The sequence below is a fragment of the Schistocerca piceifrons genome, chromosome 1 (assembly GCF_021461385.2).
Source record: "Schistocerca piceifrons isolate TAMUIC-IGC-003096 chromosome 1, iqSchPice1.1, whole genome shotgun sequence".
NCBI lineage: Eukaryota > Metazoa > Arthropoda > Insecta > Orthoptera > Acrididae > Schistocerca > Schistocerca piceifrons.
Window position 1 is genome coordinate 299,019,507 of NC_060138.1, and position 27,010 is coordinate 299,046,516.

Genomic DNA, 27,010 nt, shown 5'->3' on the forward strand with positions numbered 1-27,010 from the left:
ATACATAAACCGCAATCGCGATGGGGTACAATCAGACCTTTATCAAAGTCGGAAACGTGATGGTACGCATTTCTCGTCCTTACACGAGGCGTCACAACATCGTTTCACCAGGCAACGCCGATCAACTGCTGTTTGTGTATGAGAAATTGGTTGGAAACTTTCCTCATGTCAGCACGTTGTAGGTGTCGCCATCGGCGCCAACCTTGTGTGAATGCTCTGAAAAGCTAATCATTTGCATATCTTCTTCTTCCTGTCGGTTAAATTTGGCGTCTGTAGCAGGTCATCTTCGTGGTGTAGCAATTTTAATGGCCAGTAGTGTAGGAAGATAAGAATGGGTGGGAGAGCGTTGTGCATCCCACTTCCAAATGGTGCTGAACTGTACCGACTTTCAAGCCAACACATGTAGAGATGGAAAACGGCTGTTCAAGGATTTGAAACACTACTGCACGAATACGATACTACATGTATTTCGTGTGCCCATTCTGTAAGAGATTAAGTGAGATGTGACTATAGTTGTTGGGATCTCACTAGCTCAACAGAAAAAAATATAAATCCTCAGTTGACCAATTCTGAACGTTCGTGTTATCTTAGCTTCATATGGAACACTGTACCTCCAAGGATCATTAAGTGTGAATGTTCCACCACGAACAATAATCTAAATAATCTTCTTAGGCTGTCTACACCTTCTTACAAGGAAGCTGAATGTAGCTTTAAGGCCGAGTGCAACTACAGAAATTTTGAAGATCAAGAGTATGAAAGTGAATCGGTACTGCTGCGAAAAATTTGAGAAATAAGAGAATCGAAGCACTTGACATGCATGTTAGAGAAGGATGCTAAAAATTAAACGAACTGAGAAAGCAATGAGGGGGTTCATCGCAGAATCGGCAAGGAGAGGAATGTTTCGAAAACATTACCTAGAAGACAGGGCAGACTGGTAGGACGTGCGTTAAGACAAGGGAGAATACGTTCCATGGCATTAGAGGACAAAAACCTGTAATATATTGATTATTCCTTGCTACTGTAGTGTTATCTTGAAGCTGTGGGAAAGGAGGACAGACGTTCCAAGGCGCGGAAGCAGAGACGATGCTGAGGGCAGACGAAACTAGGAGAGATATTGTTACACGAAGTAAACCGTAAGGGGAGAGCCTCGCAAAAATGCAGACGCCCCCAGACGTGGTCCCAGGGCGCTAGTTACTCTTCAAGGAGTTAACATGTAACTTCATATGTCGTCTAGACGCTGTGATAGGTTGCCACCGTAAAACTTTGTTTACCAACAGGCAGGTACTAGCGTATAAAGCTACCTTGATACCAGCCCTGAGAACAGCAACGTCAGTAGGCTCACAAGGGTTAGAAAGAGCGAAAACGCCCAAAAAACTGTTGACCTAGCAGTCCCTACTCTGGGGAGCCCTAAGTGCGGGGCTAAATGACGTATAACAATAATGTTGCAAGCCTTATTTGGCAGAGCAGTTACGTTTAGCCTTCAGCTGAACAATGTTGATACCAAATACGGACTGCATTAGTGCAACTGCATTAACGTCCCCGCCTTAGGAGCAGTAGAGGGGACCTAACTAAACCGTGATTGGCAGGCGCCTGCAAGAGACCTGAGGGATTGGCTGGGTGGCGTTAAGTGGGGAAAACAGTGCCCCCACGCGACTCTTTAAAACCCCTACATTCCGCATTTTGGCGGAGTTCTCAGTCAGACGATCTGGGCACCGAATCTGCGTCCGTTGACTCCAGCCTCGGTCCAGCTTCGCGTAAGTCTGCTCTCTCACTTGGAGTGCCTCAGTGAACAGTGTCACATTAAATATGTTTTGTTTTGCAATTAAGTTGTTGCCTTAAGATGCTGCTAGTGGTTGCTACTGTGATTAGCATCCACTCCTGGGACTTCTGCATTGGCTTATGTCGTAACAGTGTTATTCATGCTTTTTCTAACCCTAGAACTAGCCTCCAGTGTATTAGTTAGTCCTATTTCAAAACCCTGTTTGTCCAAGAATCCCCACAATGAGTTCCCTACCAAGTCTCACCAACTGCATTACTAGTAAATGCCTGCACTAGTGTTGGTTCAGATAGAAGAAAACAATTAAATGCGTTCACTGTCAATTGTCCTTCTGCCTTCCGCTCTGTACCGCTCGGGAGCGCAGACTGACCAGTAACCCCTTTTCTCCCAATCCCACTTACGTCAGGACACGACAAACAGTTGTGGAAGACAGAGATTCGAATATATTCAGATATTCAGCTATAAGCTAAAGTCAGTCTGGAAACGGAAAAAAAGGAACCTATGAGAGGTACATTCTATGAGCAGAACGACTGAACTATGAGTTTTCATGGAGGAGAGGGAGAGGGAGGGAGGGAGGGGGGGGGGAGAGAGAGAGAGAGAGAGAGAGAGAGAGAGAGAGAGAGAGAGAGAGAGAGAAGAGAGAGAGAGGGGGGGCAGGGAGAGAGACAGAGAGGGAGAGAGAAAAATGTCTATGTTGTTGCTGCATTGAATGATTTAATGATATGATATTGTAACTGTGGATTTAAACACACATATATATGACTGGGATTTCTGTTATATAGGTATGGATATTTGTGGTAGAGACGCTTGTTTTGTACGCCAACATTTATCTGCAGTATAGACATTTTTTCTCTTTTTCACATTTTTCATTTCGTATCAAATCGGGTAGAGTGGATCATTATCCGTCTCCCGATTCTTTTCGGCCATACATCAGTGAGCTAAGGGTGTGGCAAAGAAGTGCCCAATCGAGAATACTTGGGACGAGGTTCACAGCTGCGGCGCCGGCCAGAGTGGCCGAGCGGTTCTAGGCGCTTCAGTCTGGAACCGCGCGACCGCTACGGTCGCAGGTTCGAATCCTGCCTCGGGCATGGATGTGTGTGATGTCTTTAGGTTAGTTGGGCTTAAGTAGTTCTAAGTTCTAGGGCACTGATGACCTCCGCTGTTAAGTCCAGTAGTGCTCAGAGCCGTTTGAACCATTTGAACAGCTGCGGCATTTGCCTTACAACCACGAAAAACGTTGGTCGAAACTACAGAGCTGGCCGATTGGTACTGTAGGGAAGCAGCCTACTCACACCGTATAAAATTCACATCAGTCTTTCCATTGTGTGCCAGGCAGTCCGCTGTAACTAGCTCTGACGTTATAAATGTTGCGCAATACCTTAAAAATCGAGTAAATAACCTGAAACGTTTCTAGCATTTCAGGAGTAATACTAAATCAATATGTGTTGAATATCAGTTCAATAACTTTAACCATTTTCGAAATTTGGATGTTTTTCTGTAAAAATCATTGGCGCAACAGAAAAGAGCTAGAAACTTAAAAATTTATATTTAGATTCCTTTTTCATAATAATTTAGTAGAAACAGTATTCTGGATCTCACAAATTAAAATTTTAGTTGAAATTCATGATTTTCTGGTTTTTGTCTTAGAAATTAAGGAAGCAAGATAGATTAAGTAGGCGAATAAATAAGGCTAGGATGTTTAAATTTAAGTAGAAGGGAGATCCGCTATAATCATAAAGATGTGAGATGTTTCAACTGAATAACTATAAAACTATAGCGATAGCGTATCTCCAAAGGGCAAGTTCAGAGCTCGTCTACTGCGTGTAGTGTAATTAAATTAATTCTCTCGCCCAAAATATTTGACTTAGCCACGTCAGACTTTTATTATGATTACTTACCTGTGTGCTGATTGCACATTTAAATTGAGAGCTTCATCGGCATCAGCAAAGGAAGCAATGATTTATTCAATAACTTAAAGTGACGCATTACTAGCCCAGCGGCTAGTCGGGAGAGCGGAATTGATCAGGCGTTCCCTTAGCCGTTCGCACTGCGGCTTTATATGTAAGAACGCTGCGCGAGAGAAAAAGGTCCAAGTTCTCTCCAGACGCTGATTAGCGCACCACCTGTGCCGGGAGTCGCGTCGCGTCGGTATCATTGCTACAAACAGCCTCGGATGCCGTAATAAGTTACTCGGGATATGCGTAACCATGAAATCGTTTTCGAGTGAAGTGTTAATTCTGGGATGACTTTAATTATCTATCTTCAGTTTGCGTATGACGTATTTTCATGTGCCGCCACGGGACAGACATTCTACCATTATTTAGCGTGGCGTTAGATGAACATTATCATCAAATTACGGCGAGCATTCACTTAAACATTTAATTTGAACAGTTATAGTTGCATCAGCGCATTAGACTCTGAACTGCTCTGGTAGTTGGATTGTGTGGATTCTTTTTGGTCTGTGACTTTCAGAATATAGTGAATATTTTAGAGAGAATCGTTTTTGATTATGAATCCCAGACAATCTCCTAATTCCTCAGAGCTATAAGCTGTAGCTATAAATGTATTTCTCAGATGAAGGGTGTACTAGGAATTCTAATTACAGGCTTCACGTTTTGCTAATCACTTTCTGGTTGCCAATATTGTAGTTTGAGAGCCAGTGTTGAGAACGCAAACAGCATAAATAAATAAATAAAAGGAGCATTTAATAACAATAATTGCACCCGCCGCCCCACATAAGTTGCTAATCGGCTGGGAAATGCATCTTTTCTACATTTATAATTAACAACTAATTTTCACCCGCCGCCCCACATATGGTGCATCGCCCAGGAAATGCATCCTTTCTACAAAACATTTATATAACAATTAATAAACCCGCCGTCCCACAGTACCTTCTTTGATTTACTCCCAGGGCACAATGTCCCATTCACGAATAGGCTAGTATCCGCCTGTGTATCTGTTTGTGAGTGACGAAGGATGAAATCGATGATCTGCTCGTCATTCACTATGGGGTCTACGAGTGTCTGTGACCGCTGAGTGTGTGAGCGTTTCTTTGTCACGTGACGTAGAAATTACTACTGTTAAAATCTTTGATGTGCGAGTAATAACAGGAGCCATGGAATCAGGTGAGACTGTAATGATCAGCTGCTCGCATAAGGCTAAATGTCACATCAGTAGTAAGACACATGTTCTGTCCCTTTACTACCTCTAACTATACTTGCAACGAAACTGCATTCTCTGTATCCCGAAGTACGTAAATGATTTCACAGTTCACATACACTCACGGAAGTGGAAAGTGTTACAGAAGTGACAACTCGACCGAACACTAGCCAACAGATAGTCTAGAATTTCCGTGCTGTGTTAATAAAAACTTCATCCTTAATCGAACTCATTTTCAGTACAGAAAAAAAACAAATCCAACAGATTGAAAGGGTACAGTACCGCCTGACATTGAAAATAGGTACAACATACTTCATTATTTTTGTCAGAACAACACATTTTTTTGTAAAATAACTCAATTTCAATTAATACAGCGAAGCCGGATACCAGTGTGGGAAAGAATGACAATTTATTTATTTAATTGATCACATGTGCACTCCCACAAAATAAATCCCTACATCCAGTTTGGTGAGATCTGTGAAATGAATGAATGTATGGTCGTCTGCTAACTGCAGATAGTGAATGTGAATATATGATCATCTTTGAGACGATCCTTTGGCCACCTTTGGTGAGACCAAAGAGATGAAATTTACCTGAGCTTTGAGCGCCTGAAATGTGGCTGGCCAATACGGTAGCAAGGTGCTCCCCCACTTCGACAGAGGTGCGAGATGACCTGAAGAATGGCTATGTTTCAGCACTCTGCCGCTGCATCTGGTGCTGTTAAGACCTGTCTTAGGTGTGCTCCGTAAAGACAAAAGAGTGGAGACATGGTATGCATGTGGAATATTTAAGAGTAGTTTGAAGTTATAATTTCTCTATTTCAGGAACTTTTGTGGGGAGAATTAAATGTCAGGCAGGTAATATTAATGGGATCATAGTAATCTTTGGAAGTGACCAACGGTCACAATGAAACCACGTGTAGCAATAAGTTGAAATACTTCCATGTGCTTAAGTTAAGCTGAATTACTAGCGTGTGTAATATAAGTTGAAATATTTAAGAAATGGCGTGTGCAGGACTTGAAATTAGAGACGAATACTTCCACGTGGTGAGTACTGTGTGAGCCTCAATCTGTGCATGACACAAAGGATAAAGAGAAGTACTCGTCCATGGTATCAGTTGAGGACTCGTGTGTGTGATGAATATGTTCTTAATATTACTTTGCGAGATATGTTTCCGTGTGACGCTTGATTCAAACTATAATACTCTGAGAGAGAAGCAAGGTGAGTCAGCCGTCTATCCAGCAACGCCACATGGCTTGCATTGCACAGGAAGACGTGTTTATATCTCCAGAGTTCATAGTAGGAAACTAGAATTACGAAATGGGGCAGTGTCGTGTGAAACTGGGATAAATATTAATTGAAGTGGGAAAGCTGAAAGTGATAATGTTGTGACTATTCCCTGTGTAGTATTTCATGTTGTAGTGTGGTGTATGTCATGTAATTTAAGTAGGTGTGGTTTGCATGGGAGAGTAGCGAGGTAGTTTCAGAGGTAGTGGGTTATGCGTGTTCCTTTTGTACTGCTCGGTCTGGAGGAAAGTTTCGTGATGACGATTGTGAGAGTCGAAGTGTGAGAAATAATAAATGATCCACCCTCCTATCCAGAAAGTGCACTGTAGCGTTAAATAATTACGAGACCATAAGATAGAGATTCACCAATGTAAAGCCATGCCCACTGGGCGGAATTTCTCGTGTGTTATTGTTGTAGGTTATAGAATTTGTGTGTTTAGGTTATAGAATTTATCGGAATAAATAAGATAGTGAAAAGAAAAAGATTGGTGGCCTATTCCTTCGAATTGTATGTTGTCATGATATCCAGAATTTATAATGTGTGCGCCACTCATATTCAGTGCGATGGCCACGTGTTGATAAAAGCCGTTAAATGAAAAGAAAAGAAAATGTGGTATTGCCAGTGCGCAGTGAACAGTCAGAGTTCTGTAAATTACTGATAGTCAGAAGTGCGTTTCCGTTGCGTATTATTCATATAGGAGGATAACTTGTAACTTAATTGTGAGTACGAGAGTTCATGTTACTCGATAAATAAGAATGAATCCACTCGCTTGGCAGACCACTCATCTTGCAGGCCTGACTGCTTGATGCCACAGTATGAGCAAGGCATGTGGGTGTCTCTCAAGATGAAGAATGGTGTAAGTTCATGACGTTTACTAGGTGTGTCTACCGTTACTGGAAATTTTCATCGGAGATTGCAACACATCTTGCCCCGAGGACGTGCACCGTGTCTGAGACCTGCAGGTTAACGTTATCTTTCGGACTTTGTGAAAGGTCCAGTCAGTGGGATGAGGGACATGGGAGCACCATACTGACAGATCCCAAACATACTTGCTGTAGTGCAATGACTACATAACGAGTGGTGACGAGACAGGACAACAGCGTGGTAAGAACAGTACACACGCGTTCTTCCTGAAGTACAACGCCATGGTGCGATCTTCGGGTCGCTCAACTGGCTCTGACCAATACGCCGATTACAACAGTTGAAATACGAGAAGAGGCTGCACAAAGCGTTGAATGAAGTCATTCCGCATATGGCTGTGAATAATTATGGACGTCGTTTTTATTTTATTCTTTTTATTTTTACGCAAGGTGACTACTGCTTTTGTGCTTTGCACGTGATTCGTGTTGATATGGTATGTGGAAGAGCGGCTATACTTTTACCATCATAGGCATTTGGTTTCAGATTGCTGGAAACTATGTTCTAGTACGTAATAATTTAACGTTGTAAATTGAACATCCGACCCGCCAGGGTAGCCGAGCGCGCTAACGCGTTGCTTCTTGGACTCGGATAGGCGCGCCGGCCCCGAATCGAATCCGCCCGACGGATTACCGACGAGGGCCGGTGAGCCGGCCAGCCTGGATGTGGTTTTTAGGCGGTTTTCCACATCCCGCTAGGTGAATACCGGGCTGGTCCCCATGTTCCGCCTCAGTTACACGCGTCGCAGACATTTGCAACGCGTCCGCACTATTTCAGGATTTACACTAGACTCAGATTGTTGGGGTACACTGATTCCGTCCTGGGGGATATGGGGTGGCGGCAGGAAGGGCATCCAGCCATCCCTAACATTAACACTGCCAAATCCGTTGTAACCATGCGATCGCTGCGGGACTACGGCGAAAGCGAAAGAAAGAAAGAAAGAAAGAAAGAATTGGTATCTAACATCCCCTAACGATTGACAACGACAAAGTGTTGGAATTGCAATCGTGGAATGACTTCATTCACAAATTTAGACTGTGGAGTCAGTCCTCATCAAAATTCTACAGAAAGGATGTTATTATGAACAATCTGGAACAGCTGATTGTAAGCTGGGCTGAGATCTCGAGCTACCATGCATCAACTCCCGCTGAAACCATACCACAGACAATAGACTTGCTTAGTGTAGAGCCAGAGTAAAATGCGACGTTGAGTGGTGTTCAGTGGGGTCCAGTGATAAGTCTCGTTTCTGTTTGTGGCTATCAGATCTACGTCAACGTGTCAGTAGACGACCTGGTGGAAGGTCTCAGGAACCACCGATTCTTAAGAGCCATACCTCTCAAGCTCCTGGAAACGGGTCATGTAAGCTATTGAATGACAACAGGACTTATAAGGTACTTGTCGAAAGGAGGCTGAATGCTTGCTAGTCCGTGGCAGCTATGGTGGAACCTGCAGTCACACCTTTCATGACCAGTGTACGAATTTTTCAACAGGATAATGCAAGAGCCCACACTGCAATTCAATCCACAGTCCCCTTGAGGTGTGAATGGACTCTTCAAATGGCTCTGGGCACTATGGGACTTAACATCTGAGGTCATCAGTCCCTTAGACTTAGAACTAATTAAACCTAACTAACCTAAGGACATCACACACATCCATGCCCAAGACAGGATTCGAACTAGCGACCGTAGCAGCAGCGCGATTCCGGACTGAAGCGCCTAGAACCGCTCGGCCACAACGGCCGGCTATGGACTCTTGACTGGCCTGTGTGGTTCCCTGATTTGTGATCAACAGAGCATGTCTGCGATACCAACCAATATTCAGGAATCGTCATGAACTTCCACAGCACTTGTTTCAAGCATGCTTCCGTGCCACAACGAATACAAAAGCATTTTCGCGTCTGTGATGTTCACTTCTTACACTAATATTGATTACCGACTTCTGTCCCGAATATAACGAAAATTTAACCATTTTATAGTCATTGTGTGATGAACATTTTTAAAAATTTTATAAATGTCGGCAGAAATATCGTGAATGTCACTGACTTTCCTTTTACCTATAATGTCAACACTTCCCTGTTGGGCCATATCTTATCTCTCAATTTGAGACGATAATTTATCTGCTCCTGGTCCAAAACCTGTGTCATTATGACGATCAACTGTTTCTGAAAATTGAGAGGCAGGGGAGGGGGCGGGAAGGGAAAAGGGGAAATTTTCGTCTAAATATCACTTCTCTATCTCCGTCTACTTACAGCTCTTGCAGTCCTCGGTGACCGCTTCTCGCTGCTGCTATAATGACAACGCTCCCGACGTTCACGGTAGTATGCTTTTGCAGATGGTCCTCATTTCGCTATAGCCATTTCTATTGACCACTAATCCCACTTTGGTATGATTAGTTAACAGCCATTGGGCAGGTCGACTTCTCATGAAATAGCCGGCCTCATTTATCCTGATTACAATATTCATCAAATATAAAGCAAGAGCCCAAGAATTAAAGGCTTCGCTTATGGGGATAATACCACACATCCCAGTTCGTTGCGAACTTACTTATATATGATCACGCCATCAGCTAGCGAATTGTAACAGTCTAACCGTTCTCCCTTAATCTCTCTTTTCACTCCCATTGCCGCTCCATGATATATTTCGCCTTGGTAATACTTTATTCACGTGGCAGTAACTGTTCTTTCGCCAAACAGTACCACCTGTCTCAACCTCACTTTGACTTCAAATTCAACTTCCTTATTTTCCACGGATATCACATGCATCACTCTCGCACAATATTAAGTCTTCCTTTGAGACACTGTGTCCCCCTGCTCCTACAGAAAAGCTCCTCAGAAACGTCATATGAACTAGCGTTTAACAATCGCCACATACAGTTTAATGTTAGCTCATTGGGACACGAAGAGGACTGACCACGTCTTGGCATCCTTTTCCAAAGGAAGCCGCACCAGTTCTTTATTCCGAGGATATTATGACATTTCTCAAGGCCATAAAATCGTTACGTTGCTGTCGTTTGTATAGTCTTGAGCCGAAACTAGAAAATAAAACTTCAAATACCCAGCGGGACAGGAATTGTAAATAACCTTATGTCAATAAATGTCAATTAAGTTCTTGTTACAATGCAATTGTACCTAATTTAAAAATAATAAACTAAAATATGGACATAAGCCATTTTGGTTATTTGTTCCCTACAGTTGTAGTAATTTCTCGAGCTAAGACAATCACACACACTATTATATTCACAGTTTTCTTACAGCAAATTATACTATTTACTAGCCGGCCAGAGTGGACGAGCGGTTCTAGGCGCTTCAGTCTGGAACCGCGTGACCGCTACGATCGCAGGTTCGAATCCTGCCTCGGGCATGGATGTGTGTGATGTCCTTAGGTTAGTTAGGTTTAAGTAGTTCTACGTTATATGGGACTGATAACCTCAGAAGTTAAGTCCCATAGTGCTCAGAGCCATTTGAACCACTTGAACTATTTACTAACCTATTATGAAAAAATGCCATACCAACATCAGATACATAAGAAGTAATCTAGGAGATTTTAGGAAGCACACGATATCTATTGCGAATAGTTCTTTTTCTTTTTTCAATTAATACTGATTTCGAATTTAGTATGACAAACACTGATATCAAAACGCACTTGTAAAGTTGAAAGGTGTGGTAAAAGATGTAGAGATTAAGCTGCTGTTTCGGGACGTTCTTCCTGTTTAGAAACTAATTCCATTGCTCAAGCTACAGTATTAGTGGCACTACATCCCTGAAATTCGATTTTCCTGTGTGAGGAATCATTATACATACCATTCATCAAGGGTGTACATCAAGACTCACTAAGTTTAGAGTACTGCAGCGATACCTCAGAAGCACTGAATCGCTGTACGGCAATCATTCAAGTGATGGTAGCGTTCCGATATTACTGCTGTGTTGTGTGTTTTGCCGGCCGCTGTGGCCGAGCTCTTCTAGGCGCTTCAGTCCGGAATCGCGCTGCTACTACAGTCGCAGGTTCGAATCCTGCCTGGGGCATGGGTGTGTGTGATGTCCTTAGGTTAGTTAGGTTTAAGTAGGGGACTGATGACCTCAGATGTTAAGTCCCATGGTGCTTAGAGCCATTTGAACCATTTTGTTGTGTGTTTTCTTGTGTTTCCGCGGTGATATTTCGCCAGCATACTACATTTAGAGACTTCGGGATACATCGGGAAGTGATTATTGCAAATCCAAAAATGATGGTTTTTGAGATTTCTGCAAATGGTTCTAGACTTAAAACTTGTTTTCGTCATTAAGAAGCGAAAGACCGATTTATTTTCCGACCCTTGTTAGCACTGAGTAACACTATCTAACGACATTGCTACAGAAAATACATCTGTTTCTGTTCAGGTAAAGCCGAATAATAGTCAAAAATATATCTGTTCTAACCTCTATATATTTCGACAAAGCAAATTGTTACATACGAGTATATCGAGAAGTACCTTGGTTGCGGAACCAGTATTAGGACGATGGGTACAGAAAAACTTTCATGGTACGATTAAAAATGAAGGTTTGTCTTCAAAGAGACTTACAAGTGTTATTAGAGGCCTCTTTCTGAGTTGTTTCTTTTGTAAACATTAATTCCCGTACAGCGATGGAGTCAACTATGGTGCAGTATATTACAGTAGATCGTAAAATGTGAATACGAGTACTAAATGTATCAAGAAATGTCTTAAAAATTTACATATCCCTATAAGAAACTAGTTAGCAACGCAAAAATAACAAAGTAACAGTTTCGCAGTTGAAATGCGAGCTGCTGTGAGGAACGCTTGCTGCTTACCTATCTACGCACAGCTTGTCATGTGGAAAAGCCGGCGCTGACTGTTCAAGACGGGAGCTACACCTGTACTTATCTCCAACGCAGCAGTCATTATCTCAGATAAACAGACATATCTGATACAGGCTGTTTCGTCCGGCACGTCTTTTGCAGTTTTAATTCAATATTCCACCTAGGTTACACTTCGTATCAAATGCAACACATACAAACGTATCCAGCGATCTCAAACCCTACAGATCATGTGCCCTTGAACAAACTACTTCCATTCCTTTCTGTTTTGTGCTCTGTTCCTCCAGGTGTTTTCAAGCCGGCGTCTGGTGATTGGCTTCCCCTCAAGTGCCTTCCTCATCTGTCTTTGTTCTAGCACACGGACTACAGGCCGCCCACTGGATTCTTTACTCTTCAGCTTTTGTAGAAGCATCAAGAGGTAGATTTCCTCGTTCTTCCTCCTCTTCCATTCTTCTTTATCTAAGATCAGTCCCCATATTTTCCTTATTGCTCTTCATTAAAAAGTTAATAGTTTTCCCTTTTCTCGTTTGGTCATGCTCCACGTTTCTGAACCGTACATGACTGCTGGGTGTATCACTGTGTGATAGATTCTCATCTTAGTGTTTTCTGATCTTGATTGTGAACTGAAGTTCTCCATTAGGGAATACATGCATTTCATTCCCACTGCTATCCTTTCTTGATGTCCATTTCTATGCTGTTCCCACTAGTAATCCAAGATCCCAAGTATTTGAACTGGTGAACTCTCTTAAACCTCGCGCCATCTACCTCAAGAAATTCTTCGTGCTCTTGTGTTCTTCATTACTGCATGAACTCCGATTTGACTTATTAACTTTTAGCCCACCCTTCCGTGAACAGTCGTCCATTTTCTTGTACATCCATTTCAATTCATGGTTTGATTCACTTAGCAGTACTATATCATCTTGTAACGCAGCAGATAATTTACATGCCTTTCTCATCAAAATTAGAGAATGATTTTGTAATTCAGAGACCGACAACAGGGTAAATCGGTACGAGACCTTTTATTGATGAGATGGATTCACACTGACTGGGAGTACGATGTTCTATGCAATTGTCATTTCTTTCCTTTATTAACATCTTGGTGGGCTCATTGGATTGTGGAAGTTTCTGGTGCGCATGCTAATAAACAGCATGTTCGTTTGATATGGCGATCAGGGAACGTAGCTGCCTAACAGGACCGTCTGGGGGCAAGGACTGGGCACCTGGGTGGCGAATTCTTACAACAGAAGACGGAACGCCCATTCTGTGGGGCGGTCAGCTGCTGTCCACTTATACCACTGCACAGGCTAATGTCCGGTCGGTGAGCAGTGCGGTGCCAAGGGCGGAGACGGGGGTACATTTCTGTGTTTTGATGACCTCCTTTGGAGACAGCCATCTACCGGTTGTGGTCTAAAAGAGACAAAGTACAAAGTCTAGTCTCGTACGGATTCTGCTTTATTTCTCGAGCCCTGAGGAGCGAGGCTAACGGCATATGTGGGAGAACGTGTGATTGGCATAATAACGTGTGACGTCAAGAGCGCGACTCTGAAGTCATTGTTTTTTGATAGTAGGGAAGATGTTCTTATAGCGATTGGCGTCTGAAGGTGACGCACTATTTTGGTGAGATTTTCTACTTAGAGGGAATCCTCACGATTGGGCAGCAGTACTTCTTAATTTTGCAATTGGCAGCTAGCACTGTTTTTCTGAGAAGGAATTAGGAGGGCATAAGTGAGCACCATGAGAGAAGGCGTTTGGTCACGGAGGCGTCCGCATTATTTTGCGCTTTGGTCGCGGAGGTGCCCGGGTCGAATGCATGGATGGTGGCTATAGATGGTGGATCGTCTTGGCGTTGCACCACAGTTGGGGCTGAAACATCTACGCGCTGCTGCAACAGAGCGCTGACGCCGTCTTCTTCACGAGGGGCCAGCACTGCTGCGGCGTCGATGACGGTGCAACAACGCCATACTAACGGTGGTCATAATTCTCAGCACCGGCAGAGTAGTGACTTTTGGGGGTAGTCATCTACTTCCAGTCACTGTTTCTGTCAGGAATTTGCTGGGTTGTATAGAGTGGAATTATCGTTGTGTTTTATTTGAGAGTTAATTCTCAAGTGAGCATGTAGTAAATTCATAGATAAATAAAGAACACTGCTGTCCACTTAAAAGTACATCTGAGTTTGGAAACAGGATTGTCACGTTTCTCATAGTTGAATTTATATGTCGTTAACGGATGGGTTTGTGAATAAATCTGAGTATTTAACTAATCTATTTGGTACCTTCATTATATCAAGCTAGATGTAATTAATCAGTGATCAGGAAGTCACTTTCGATCATATTATATTAAATGCAAGTACATTAGTCCAGTCAGGTGGCGTAAATCACATTCAGATTTATGCTAATTCCCTACTTTAGGGTCTATGCCGAGGGCCGTAATTTCGCTTTATCCACTTAACTTTTCTCACAATTGAAGTTTAAAGGGTAGGTCGTAAGGGAGTGACCAGCCTGCAGTTAATTTCGAGAGGTTGGGAATATAAGCACTATCGTGGATTTGCAGTATGCTTATGCGAGACAGTTCAGATTACCATCCACCTTTATTCCAGGCCTCTCCTGTTCTCTGCTTTGCCTAATTACCTTCTCTAAGATAACACTGAACAGAACACATGAGAGAGAATACCCATGTCTGAGATCTGTCTCATTTTCGAACGTTTCTGATATGGCCTCTGGGACACGCACTGCTGCTATTGCAACAAGCACAATAAAATATGTTGGCCTACCTAATAAGTTGTTTCTCATTACGTTTTCTATATGAGATACGGCTGTTCGTGGTGGTAACGTCAATATTTAACGATACCCCAGCCCGTGTACCATACGTCGGTGATTTATCTGGCAAATATTGCGAGTGAAACCGTTCAAGGCCAAAAGCATCTGGCGCGCTGCTGTTCCGTAAAACTGATTAGTCATTGGCATGCAGCATCACGATGACATACATTTCGTGTAGAGCTTCCCAGATACGCCTTAGATTTATTAAATTAATACAGATTCATCGTTGACCTGAAAGTACTTTATCTACAAAAATGGCATGTGACGAAAGGAAGGCTTAATTCTCCTACAAGAGCATAATCAGAACCAGCACAGACCCGTGTTATTCTCACAGCCCTCAGGGCTTTATTATGGACTATGTGAAGGCATTGCTAATTACGCCTATAAAATTTTTTTTCGTGATTTTCTTTAGATTTTTATTCTTTTTGTTTTGTTCATATAGGCATTTCTAATTGTGATTATGTAACATTCTACTGTGGTTTTTAAATGTAAAGATGTAATTGTGATTATTTTGTTTGCCAATGGATAAATATGTTTCTTGCTTTGTACCTGTAGTAAAGTTTCTAAAGTTCTCTTTTGGAATATTATTAATTGTGAAAAATGCAGTCAATAACATTTATAAAGGTTTATGTAATTTACGATAACGATATAGCATCTATAGACAGGGGACAGCGATAGTGATATCGAGAGTTGAAAGGCTGTTGCGTAGTAGAGGGGATGGTGGATGGCGTGTCTGTGAAGCGTGCGCGGGAAAAATAGTACTGTGTTCCATGAAAAGCATGCGTAATTGTATGGACAGTGATACCGAACTATCAGATTGTTAATTCTCTTTCCCACTGCGGTATGTAATGCCATCGCCAGCGAACTTTAAGAGCAAATAAACCGGACTGTGAAAGTGCCGCTAACATTACTTTGTTGTGGCCGACACGAATTGTGCCTTTATTCGAATACACTTTGCTGGTATTGGTTTTGGGTGGTGGAACTGTTGTATATCACATTCTATCAAGCCATGAAAGTGAAGACTAATTAACTGTGCAATATAAATGGCTTTCAGTGACGTTGTCGAAGTTTGAAATGCGAGAACAGAGTGGACATTGTTTACGGTGTGCTTCACATACATGAACAATTCTATGAACTGTGTATTTGTGGCTAAGACTATATGAATGTGACGAACCGTGTAATTATGGACGATAGCGTCACGGACAGTGCATAAAGTGTAAAACGAGCGATGTCTACGACATGTCAACAACGTTCGTATACTGGCGTCTTGTGGTTTGTTAATCACCACGGGGTTAATGATATAGCTGTGCCGGAACTTTATTTGCGTTTCGCCGGAGAAGATTAACCAGCGGAACTGTCTGCATCCTGCTCTCATCATCGTAACCCGCCGACATCGTGCTGCCTAACGCAACGCTTCGTATGCAACAAAAAGTTAAGGGACTTCGCTGAACGCTATCCCCTGACCTAGAAACTTTCTTTCTCTATTAAAAGTATAAGAATTACAGACTCTGTTTAATTAAAATCTTTGTTTAGTTTGTTTGCTTTCTGCTAACGAAAATAAAATTACAATCAGTGAATTACAAGTTGCCTGGTAGTGATTGGTGAAACACCAGTAAATATAAACTTCTTCCTCTCATTAGGACTAATTCTCCTTGCATGTCAAAATTATTGTAGTTATTTTATGTAGTTTTATGTATTGTTATGAGACTAGATATATGACAGTAACTAATAAGATTATTTTGTCGCGAAATATGGCTTCGCGCGAAAATAACGGCGACTGCCATAATTGCTTGCGTTCTGACCAATAATGTAAAAGCTGCTATTCCCGTATTGGTGCTTTTCCTGACGTGAGCGGGAATTATAAATGTCAGCTGTCAAATCACGTAGTGACTCTTTACCCAGTAATAAAAGTTTTTTTGATATTGTATTGCTACGAGTCGTAGTATTAAGAGACACTGGTTATACTCAAAAGTGGGAAGATGTATGGTGAAACCCCCCAGTGTTCATGTGATTGTTAACAGTATTGTGTGTGATTCACGAAATTTTGTCACTTTTTCTAATTCCTTTGAAGTTTCAGAGAATATATACACAATTTTGTCGGTTCAGGTTAATTTCAGAGCAGTTTCTCGTGAATGTTAGAGTTTTCAGTTCATAAACAAAGTGGGATCGTGACCAATTGAGAAGTATAACAAAGAGTGTGGTTTTCCAAATAGAATTTTGGATGACTTCACAGTTCAGATTTTGATAATTATTTTTCCTGTGGATTGAGGTCATCACAACTATTATCTTTGACACTGGAGGTTTCCCTGTAGTGATGACTTGTGCAGTTTCTTATAGAGTTGGATGTTGCCTTGCTTGGTATATGGCTCCTGTAAAGACACTACGTCGAATCCCATCTCCTCATCCAACTACCTGACTTCACACATAAACAGTATGCTGCGCTTAGGGCTGAGTAGTGGTATGTGTATCCTTTTCAGCTGTTTTGATATACGAGACATTTTCACGTTAAACAGCATGATTCTTGTGGGCTAAAAGCCGTTCTGCCATACTTAGTCTCAAATTTGCTGGAAATAATTTCAGTGCCAAAATGTTCATGTACCGAAACAAATAGATCCATCATCTCAGTTTTACTGGCAGGAAGTTTCATAGGCTTCAGCTAAATTCTGTACACCGTCTCCGGAGCGGGATAGGTGATATCATCTGCCCTGAAATATACCGGGTGATCGAAAAGTCAGTACAAATTTGAAAACTTAATAAACCACGGAATAATGTAGATAGAGAGGTAAAAATTGACACACATGCTTGGATTGACATGGGGTTTTATTAGAACAAAAAAACACTCCATATTGCTAGACGCGTGAAAGATCTCTTGCGCGCATCATTTGGTGATGATCGTGTGCTCAGCCGCCACTTTCGTCATGCTTGGCGTCCCAGGTCCCCAGACCTCAGTCCGTGCGATTATTGGCTTTGGGGCAAGTGTATCGTGATCGACCGACATCTCTAGGGATGCTGAAAGACAACATCCGACGCCAATGCCTCACCATAATTCCGGGCATGCTTTACAGTGCTGTTCGCAAAATCCTCGACAACAGCTATTGTTGAGGAATGATGGTGGACATATTGAGCATTTCCCGTAAAGAACATCATCTTTGCTTTGTCTTACTTTGTTATGCTAATTATTGCTATTCTGATCAGATGAGCGCCATCTCTCGGACATTTTTTGAACTTTTTTTTTTGGTTCTAATAAAACCCCTTGTTTTACCTCTCCATCTACATTATTCCGTGATTTATTCAGTTTTCAAATTTATACTGACTTTTTGATCACCCGGTACATTTCGTATCTTGTGTCCAAATGCCCTTTTAATACTGCGACCTCTTCGAGTCTGGAGGGCTGTGGGATCCTCTCGAAACCCTCAGATTCGCTTAAGGTCGACTCCATCTGCTAGTTTTCCTGGGTAGACGTCTGGCAGACATGTATGCGAGTTGTAATTTAGGGTGTTACTACATTTGCGGATATTTTCTGTGTTTAGATGTACGTCAGAGGAGCTCGTAACCTGGTTTTTCTAAACGTTTCCCAACAATGGCGTCTTCATTTCTAGACTGTAATGCCTGCATAAGTCTGAGATCCACAAACGCTGATGAACCAAAACATTTTCACCACTGTTCACCGCGAGACTGAACGCCGCCTGATGGCGTTGGGGGCACGCGAGGCGGCAACGAAAGAATGTTAGCCGAACAGGGACGAGTGGGGAATAATTCTGTCTGTGATAAGGACCGCAAGTGGAGAAACCTACTGACATAAGCGACTTTGACAAACGGCAGATCGTTATGGCCCGGTGCCCACAAACGAGCGAAGCTGGTCGGCTGTTCGCGTACGACTGTCGCGGGCGTCAACAGAAAGTGATTGAAGAATGGTGAAAGAACGAGTAGGCGACCAGGTGCTGGACCTCCACGCCTCCTCACAGAACTTGGAGGTCGGAGGCTTGCCAACTATGTTAAGCAGGATAGGCATCGATCCATGGCAGGTCTGGCAACAGAGTATAATGCCGTTGTTGACACAAGTGTTCGGGAGCACATCGTTCAGCGCACACCGTCGAACATGGGGCCCCGCACCAGGCGACCCCTTTATGTTGCCATGTTCACTCCACGATAAATTCGAGACTGGATCGTGGATCGATGGAAACGTGTCACCTAATAAATCACGTTTCTTATTAAACCAAGTTGATGACCGGATGCTGATACGCTGCCGTCCTCGCAAAGGTGCAATGGGCCAGAGTTGTTATGGACAGTATTGTGCCTGGGTTTCCATTGGACCTATGATCGTAATCGATGGCACCGTAACGGCTACGGACCACCTGCTTCTCTTTATGCTTGACGTAGTCCCCGTTAACATCTTCCTTCACGATACCTGGCCATGTCACAAGGCCAGAATCGTGACACTGTACCGAATTAGTAGTTTTGTGAGCCATACCAAATCAAGTGTTCGTTTTGCAGGGGATTTGTGTTTACGCAAGAGTTTGTCAGAGATATGCTGCGGGATTTATTAGCGGCCATAGTCAGTGCATAGAATTTATCTTTGCATTAGAAGTTTGAACGTCTCAAACTTCATTCCATGAGGAGAATAACTTTTCACCAGACGTTTGCTGAGTGTAAACACAAGAGGAAGATCCTGCTGGAATAGTTAGTTCACAGCTGTCATCCCAAAGTTGGGTACAAATAGATTTCACTTCACTGCGTTGCTTTGCGGCATGACCCAAATTGGTGGTGTTCATACTCTTGGTTACAGGTAAACTATGCTTTAATAGACTTCGTCATTTATAAATAATCTTTGATGACAAGTGTTCTGTAACCTACATATAGCCTGTTGTTACTTAAGCTACGTTTTCTTATTTCAAGCGGTACGTCCGCGACTTAGTGGTTTCCCGTAGATTCCATATGAATCTCAACTTGGTGTTCTTTTGTTTGCAATTTGCCCTTACGAATATCGTCAATTTTTATTCATGGATATATGGTAAAAGATCCTTCTCTGTGATCTTGATTCCTACCTTACTAATAACAAGTTTGGGTCGACTCTTTTTGGGTCGTTCATATTCCATGATTTTCGTTTAAATTGGGATTACTGATTATGCTGCCAATTTGAACCAGATAACTGATTCCCAAAACCTATTATTTATTTAATAGGTTGCACGTAGAACGTGAACAACACTGAAACCTGCAAAACACGAAACGAGAGGGTAAAAAGTGAATAAATACTGTACGAGAATTCATTATTACTGCTTGGCCAAAGACACATGGACGTCAAAAAATAATGATAGATATGTAACCGTGACAGCGCATTTCGTAACAGGTTCTCATACAGGCTTTGAAATAAAGTTTGATCACAAATATCGCGCTGTGCGATCTAAGAAGTCTCGTGTCTTACAGAAAACTATTGTCATAAATAAGTAGATTTCCGCTTATTTCGTTCCTTTTTTTTTTTTTTTTTTACAACTGCACGAAACTGCGCACACATTTCAATTTGAAATTTCCATACTTCACTTTCATGTAGTATACAAGGTGTAAATTTTAAGTTGACAAACCAGAATAACTCGAAAAATAAGCTTCACACGAAAAAATGTGTGGAATCCAAAGTTGATTATATTCGAGGGGGACATCTGCTGGTGCTAAAATTAGTCCGCCACCCCAGCCCCCCGGGGGTGCGACGGGTGGCAATTTTGAAATTTCAAATGGGAACCCCCATTTTTTATTGCAGAATCGGATTCTACATTAAAAAGCTACGTACATTTTGTCTTAAACATTTGTTTAAATATTTGGCAGTTGGCGCTGTAATTCAAGAAAATCCATGTTCTCATTTTTGCGTGGAAAATACACTCCTGGAAATGGAAAAAAGAACACATTGACACCGGTGTGTCAGACCCACCATACTTGCTCCGGACACTGCGAGAGGGCTGTACAAGCAATGATCACACGCACGGCACAGCGGACACACCAGGAACCGCGGTGTTGGCCGTCGAATGGCGCTAGCTGCGCAGCATTTGTGCACCGCCGCCGTCAGTGTCAGCCAGTTTGCCGTGGCATACGGAGCTCCATCGCAGTCTTTAACACTGGTAGCATGCCGCGACAGCGTGGACGTGAACCGTATGTGCAGTTGACGGACTTTGAGCGAGGGCGTATAGTGGGCATGCGGGAGGCCGGGTGGACGTACCGCCGAATTGCTCAACACGTGGGGCGTGAGGTCTCCACAGTACATCGATGTTGTCGCCAGTGGTCGGCGGAAGGTGCACGTGCCCGTCGACCTGGGACCGGACCGCAGCGACGCACGGATGCACGCCAAGACCGTAGGATCCTACGCAGTGCCGTAGGGGACCGCACCGCCACTTCCCAGCAAATTAAGGACACTGTTGCTCCTGGGGTATCGGCGAGGACCATTCGCAACCGTCTCCATGAAGCTGGGCTACGGTCCCGCACACCGTTAGGCCGTCTTCCGCTCACGCCCCAACATCGTGCAGCCCGCCTCCAGTGGTGTCAAAAAATGGCTCTGAGCACTATGGGACGCAACTGCTGAGGTCATTAGTCCCCTAGAACTTAGAACTAGTTAAACCTAACTAACCTAAGGACATCACACACATCCATGCCCGAGGCAGGATTCGAACCTGCGACCGTAGCGGTCTCGCGGTTCCAGACTGCAGCGCCAGAACCTCGCGGCCACTTCGGCCGGCCCCAGTGGTGTCGCGACAGGCGTGAATGGAGGGACGAATGGAGACGTGTCGTCTTCAGCGATGAGAGTCGCTTCTGCCTTGGTGCCAATGATGGTCGTATGCGTGTTTGGCGCCGTGCAGGTGAGCGCCACAATCAGGACTGCATACGACCGAGGCACACAGGGCCAACACCCTGCATCATGGTGTGAGGAGCGATCTCCTACACTGGCCGTACACCACTGGTGATCGTCGAGGGGACACTGAATAGTGCACGGTACATCCAAACCGTCATCGAACCCATCGTTCTACCATTCCTAGACCGGCAAGGGAACTTGCTGTTCCAACAGGACAATGCACGTCCTCATGTATCCCGTGCCACCCAACGTGCTCTAGAAGGCGTAAGTCAACTACCCTGGCCAGCAAGATCTCCGGATCTGTCCCCCATTGAGCATGTTTGGGACTGGATGAAGCGTCGTCTCACGCGGTCTGCACGTCCAGCACGAACGCTGGTCCAACTGAGGCGCCAGGTGGAAATGGCATGGTAAGCCGTTCCACAGGACTACATCCAGCATCTCTACGATCGTCTCCACGGGAGAATAGCAGCCTGCATTGCTGCGAAAGGTGGATATACACTGTACTAGTGACGACATTGTGCATGCTCTGTTGCCTGTGTCTATGTGCCTGTGGTTCTGTCAGTGTGATCATGTGATGTATCTGACCCCAGGAATGTGTCAATAAAGTCTCCCCTTCCTGGGACAATGAATTCACGGTGTTCTTATTTCAATTTCCAGGAGTGTAGTTACGGATAAATAAAAAATACTTGTTTCCTTCGTTAATTTTGATTCGTTAAAACTAAAACTGTCCCTCTCTCCCCATAGGGTGAGGTTTGAGAGAGAGAGAGAGTGAGAGAAATTAGAGTTTTACAAATGTTGACCCAAATATTAATTTTTTCCGCTGATATTTGGGTCAACATTTGTAAAACTCCCAACAAAATTTCTGATCAACATCGTTTGGTTGCAGATGACAAGTTACCTGTAATAAGTAATACACAAGTGGTCCTGAAAAGTCATGCACACCTAGTGTAAAGGTATTAACAACAAGAAACGAATTATTGTTTGAACTAAATATCCACATAAGTTTGTAATCATTTAGTAAAAATGTTCACATTACAAATTAAATAAAACGGAAACCCACTGATTATGGCACAGTGGTGCTGAAACATGTTTGGGTACTTGGAAAAAACGGTGTTTTGCGTAACTGGCGGACCTCACATCCTACAATTTTAACTGCAAACACGGTAAACACAATGAGCTGCAAATCCAAATAATGAAGATTCTGCGTTGTTACTGTGGAACTGTTTGCGAAGGGGAAAAGCTCTGCACTCTGACCCTGTTAACTGTTACCGGAAGAACGATTTCGTACCACCTGTGAATTAGAACCTGCCCGGATGGAGCTGTTGCAGAGTCACGGCTGCCGCAAACAACTGGTGGGACGTTGCTGAGGAGCGCAATTTCTGCAGGCGCGGTAATAACACCCCACCCTAGCAAGCAGTCTGTTCGTAATAGGTTGCGAGACGAAACTCTAAGGCTGCCTATCATAGTGAAAAGGCAAGAATGGTACTGGTTTGTTTAAAATTACTAAAATTTTAAGAACAAGAAGAAAAGTATTGTGTTAATAGCTGAAGATTTCCCATTGCTCCCAAAACGAGGTGAATGCTGAAAGCTGGCTTTTCTGTTGGTGAATCTCCTCCTACACAAATTTAAAGAGGCCCTGCGTGCAACGTATTATACGCATAAAGAGTACGAATGTGTAACACTAGTATTTAAATAAATACTTCAAATATCGCCTATCCCTTAATTAGTAGCTGAGTCTATAATTAACACGTTTATTGTGGTTGTTATGTTTGTTACAAGTGTTTTTCTTACTTTGGACTTACAGGTTTCGTGAATACGTCCGATTTCTGTAATATCCTCGTCTTTATCAATTTAATTAAGAAACTGGCTGCACAACGAATAGCGTCCCTTTCTGTGATGTCGAATATTGGAAGCGCAGTGCAAGGTGGTTTTGTCAATCCGGAATACGACTGGCGGACCTTAGTGTGCTTCCTTGGCTTTTCATCTTCCTCTTTTAGGATCTTAATTTGACATACAAGCTTTGTTTGGCAAAAAATTCGGAGATTGTGAGAGGCTGTTTTCTTTTAATTTTCTTCGACAATCATCCAGGAATCGGCAGCAGACTAAAAGCACACGCTGCAAAAGTGGTGATGGAGACGCTCCCGTTGTATTCTCGCCATGCTGAGAATACAAATCAAATGGCCCTGAGCACTATGGGACTTAACTACCGAGGTCATCGGTCTCCTAGAACTTAGAACTACTTAAACCTAACTAACTTAAGGACATCACACACATCCATGCCCGAGGCAGGATTCGAACCTGCGACCGTAGCGGTCGCGCGGTTCCAGACTGTAGCGCCTAGAACCGCTCGGCCACCTCGGCCGGCCTCATAATACAACTGGAACGTTACGTCACGGCTTGTAGCACACATTTCTGGAGTTTTAGTTTGTTGACGACGACTGTCTAGACGAAACCAGTTATGTAATGCGAAATCCTTTTGATTCTTGTCGAATAAAAACAAGTTTGCTCGGTCTGTTGCCTATCTTGATAACATCCACATTAGTTCGTTTTTTTCCCAGTTTGGCACCGGGAGTACTCTGACTAATTGCCAGACCGTTGTCCACTTACCGTAAAAACTCGCCACAGTGCTGTGGAAAACCCTGTTGCCGTCCTCTCGACTAGGCAACTCCGAGAGACACAGCTGGCAGCCGGCAACTGACTAGTGGCTGGCGCCTTGGCGTCGACTGAGCACCTGAGCACACTGGCAGCTCCGTAACAGCTGCGCGCTGCTCCTGACGACTGCAGTACCTGCGACGTAGCGTGACGCGACGGAAGTGAAGCGCTGTCCGCGCTGGAAGGTGTCACTAGAGACACACAAAACTGCGCTCACAAAGTTTCCTTACGGCCGACATAAAATAATCCAGTCATCCAGATCTACGGTCAACAGTGGACACAGTCACGTTGTCTGCCGACGTGCAGCAGGCCATTTGCAATGATTCACGTTGTGGCAACCACGGAGCATGCGTCTTTTTGGAATTCGTAGCTAGATCTGTCTACGTAGGCCCGGATCTAGAGGTGGGGGGGGGGGGGGGGGGGGGCACAAATCTGGCTATCTGCCCCTGGCAGCAATTTCATGGACGCCAAATCCATATTCTTGAAAAAAATATCTTGTTTCACAAATGGCCTAGCATCCAACGCAGGTTGGTTAATCGATAACTCATATGAGTTTGAAACCCATTCCTGTTGGTTTCTGAACATTTTTTAACACATTCTAAGTTGATTTCTGAACGAATCATAATTTGATTTATGAACGTGTGCTTTGTGTATGTGGTGTCATTGCCAGGGGAATCCCAACCACATACAGAAAAATTATAAACTTTCCCGCAGACAAAAGGGGACACAGCTATATGAGTTGAGCCGAATAAACCCGAACGGGTGAATGTCAATCGCAGTCTGTTTATGAGTTTGATTTGGTGTGCGAATGATAAGCGTTCATATAATTACTAGCGAAATTCCTAGATTCGGGCTACCAGGGTGGAAACAAACAAATAATAGGAAATTGTCCGCAGCTCGTGGTCTGGCGGTCGCGTTCTCGCTTCCCGAGCACGGGATCCTGGCTTCGATTCCCGGCGGGATCAGGGATTTTCACCTGCCTCGAGATGACTGGGTGTTTGTGTTGTCCTCATCATTTCATCATTTTTCATGTAAGTGATGAGATTGGGTTGAGGAAAGGTTGGGAATTTGTACGGGCGCTGATAACCGCGCAGTTGAGCGCCCCACAAACCAAACATCATCATCAAAAGGAATATCTTCTCGCTGTATCCAAGAAAATGAAATTTTGACAGAAAATTTTTGCCATATAGCGACACTACTAAGGGCCAGTTGTATAGTCTCCCGTCAGCAGCCGCTTATGGCGTGGAAAACGCACTATACAAACACGTAATAACGCCTGACCGGAGAACAAACGCGGGATAACTGAACTGGTGATTCTGGCAGAGTTAGTGAAGTTAACCGGAGAAACGTTTTGACAGTGGTACGGATAGCTACAGAATTAGTGACGACAAGCTTGTTTGTTAGGACGAGGAAGGAGAAGAAACAAGGCTATCACACAAATTATATGGAAGAATATGACAGTCCCAAACGTATATAAAAATTTCGTACTGTTACTACTTTTCGATCTCATTCTTGAGAAACTGGAGCCTTTGAATGAAGTTTGAAACTATTTCCTAACATAAAACTTTTTCTTATAGTAGGCCTCATAGACATTTCATATTGGCACTTCGTGAATTATATTCTGTCGTCTTGTTTATGTAAACAACATAGATAAAGATGATCATTTCTGCCAAACAGTATCGCTAGTTTGGCGTGTGTTACAATTTTCTGCAATATTAGAAAGGTCTATTTCGTTTTAGCTAGCAGATTGTGACAATATAGATGTAATCAGATCGAGAAACCACTATTCGTATTAACAGCTTTTTCAGTATTAGACAACGACATTTTGATTTTTAATGTAGCAAGACGTTTGACGAACTTTGATGAAGTAGAAAATTCTTTTGCAGAAACGAAAGCACGTCGTTTTAAGCTGTTACAAGATTAGACAGAAAAAATGCTGGAACCTAAGGATTGAAGAAATGTGTACTGTCTTGCTTGTCTCTTGTCTTTGCCGGTTTTACGTTTCCTACGTATAATTTTATGTCACACGAAAGAGAAAGTTATTAGCTAATACGCAATAAAGAGTGCAAAGTTTCTGGAGAGTTCTTTTTCTGGTCACAAATAATACCACCCAGTATTAACGGTGAGTTGTTTTTGAGTGGGCGTAGCATATCAAACCGGCCGACTGGGAGCAGGAGAGGCGCCACAGGACATTTTAATTTCCACTGACCTGAATATAGGTCTGATGGCTTCCATTACAAAATACACATATTTGAATTCCACAGAGCGAAATACAGTGACATCCGATAGAAGAATGCTGTACTAAGATGCGTGGCACTGCACTTCGGCACACTTAAGACCACATAACAAGTCTTACATTTCCTCGAATATATGTGTTTTATGTATCAAACTCTTCAGAAAAATGTGCGCTACAAAATGAACATATTTTTAAAAACTCATTTTTTTAAATTTTTGACGGCCTATCTCAAACGCTCGAGGGGGACGCGGGGATACACCACTATCAAGATTTTGTCCCGGTTAGGAAATATCGTAGATCCGGGGATGTATCTACGTCTGTTACGTTTTCCTGTAGCCAGTATCTACCTTACCCCTAGAGATATATGCCTCTACATCCTTACATTTGTCCTCTAGCCATCCCTGCTTAGTCACTATGCGTGGTAGCCTAGCCCCTACCAATAGATTTTCAAATCCACAATTGCCTCGGATTGTCGATTATCGTATAGCATGGTTGACTGGGAGACTCTTCAGCCGCCTAATTGA

At 43.2% G+C, this 27,010-nt stretch overlaps 1 protein-coding gene across 1 annotated transcript in view; it reads right to left on the reverse strand.

Annotated features, from left to right (window-relative positions):
- The window catches only part of LOC124780383 (juvenile hormone epoxide hydrolase 1-like), a 79,802-nt gene extending 55,441 nt beyond the window's left edge, over positions 1 to 24,361 (reverse strand). The window contains exon 1 of the mRNA XM_047253776.1: positions 24,206 to 24,361. The gene's annotated coding sequence lies outside the window, so the exon portion shown is untranslated. The remainder of the gene's footprint in view (positions 1 to 24,205) is intronic.
- Between the last annotated feature and the right edge of the window lie 2,649 nt (positions 24,362 to 27,010).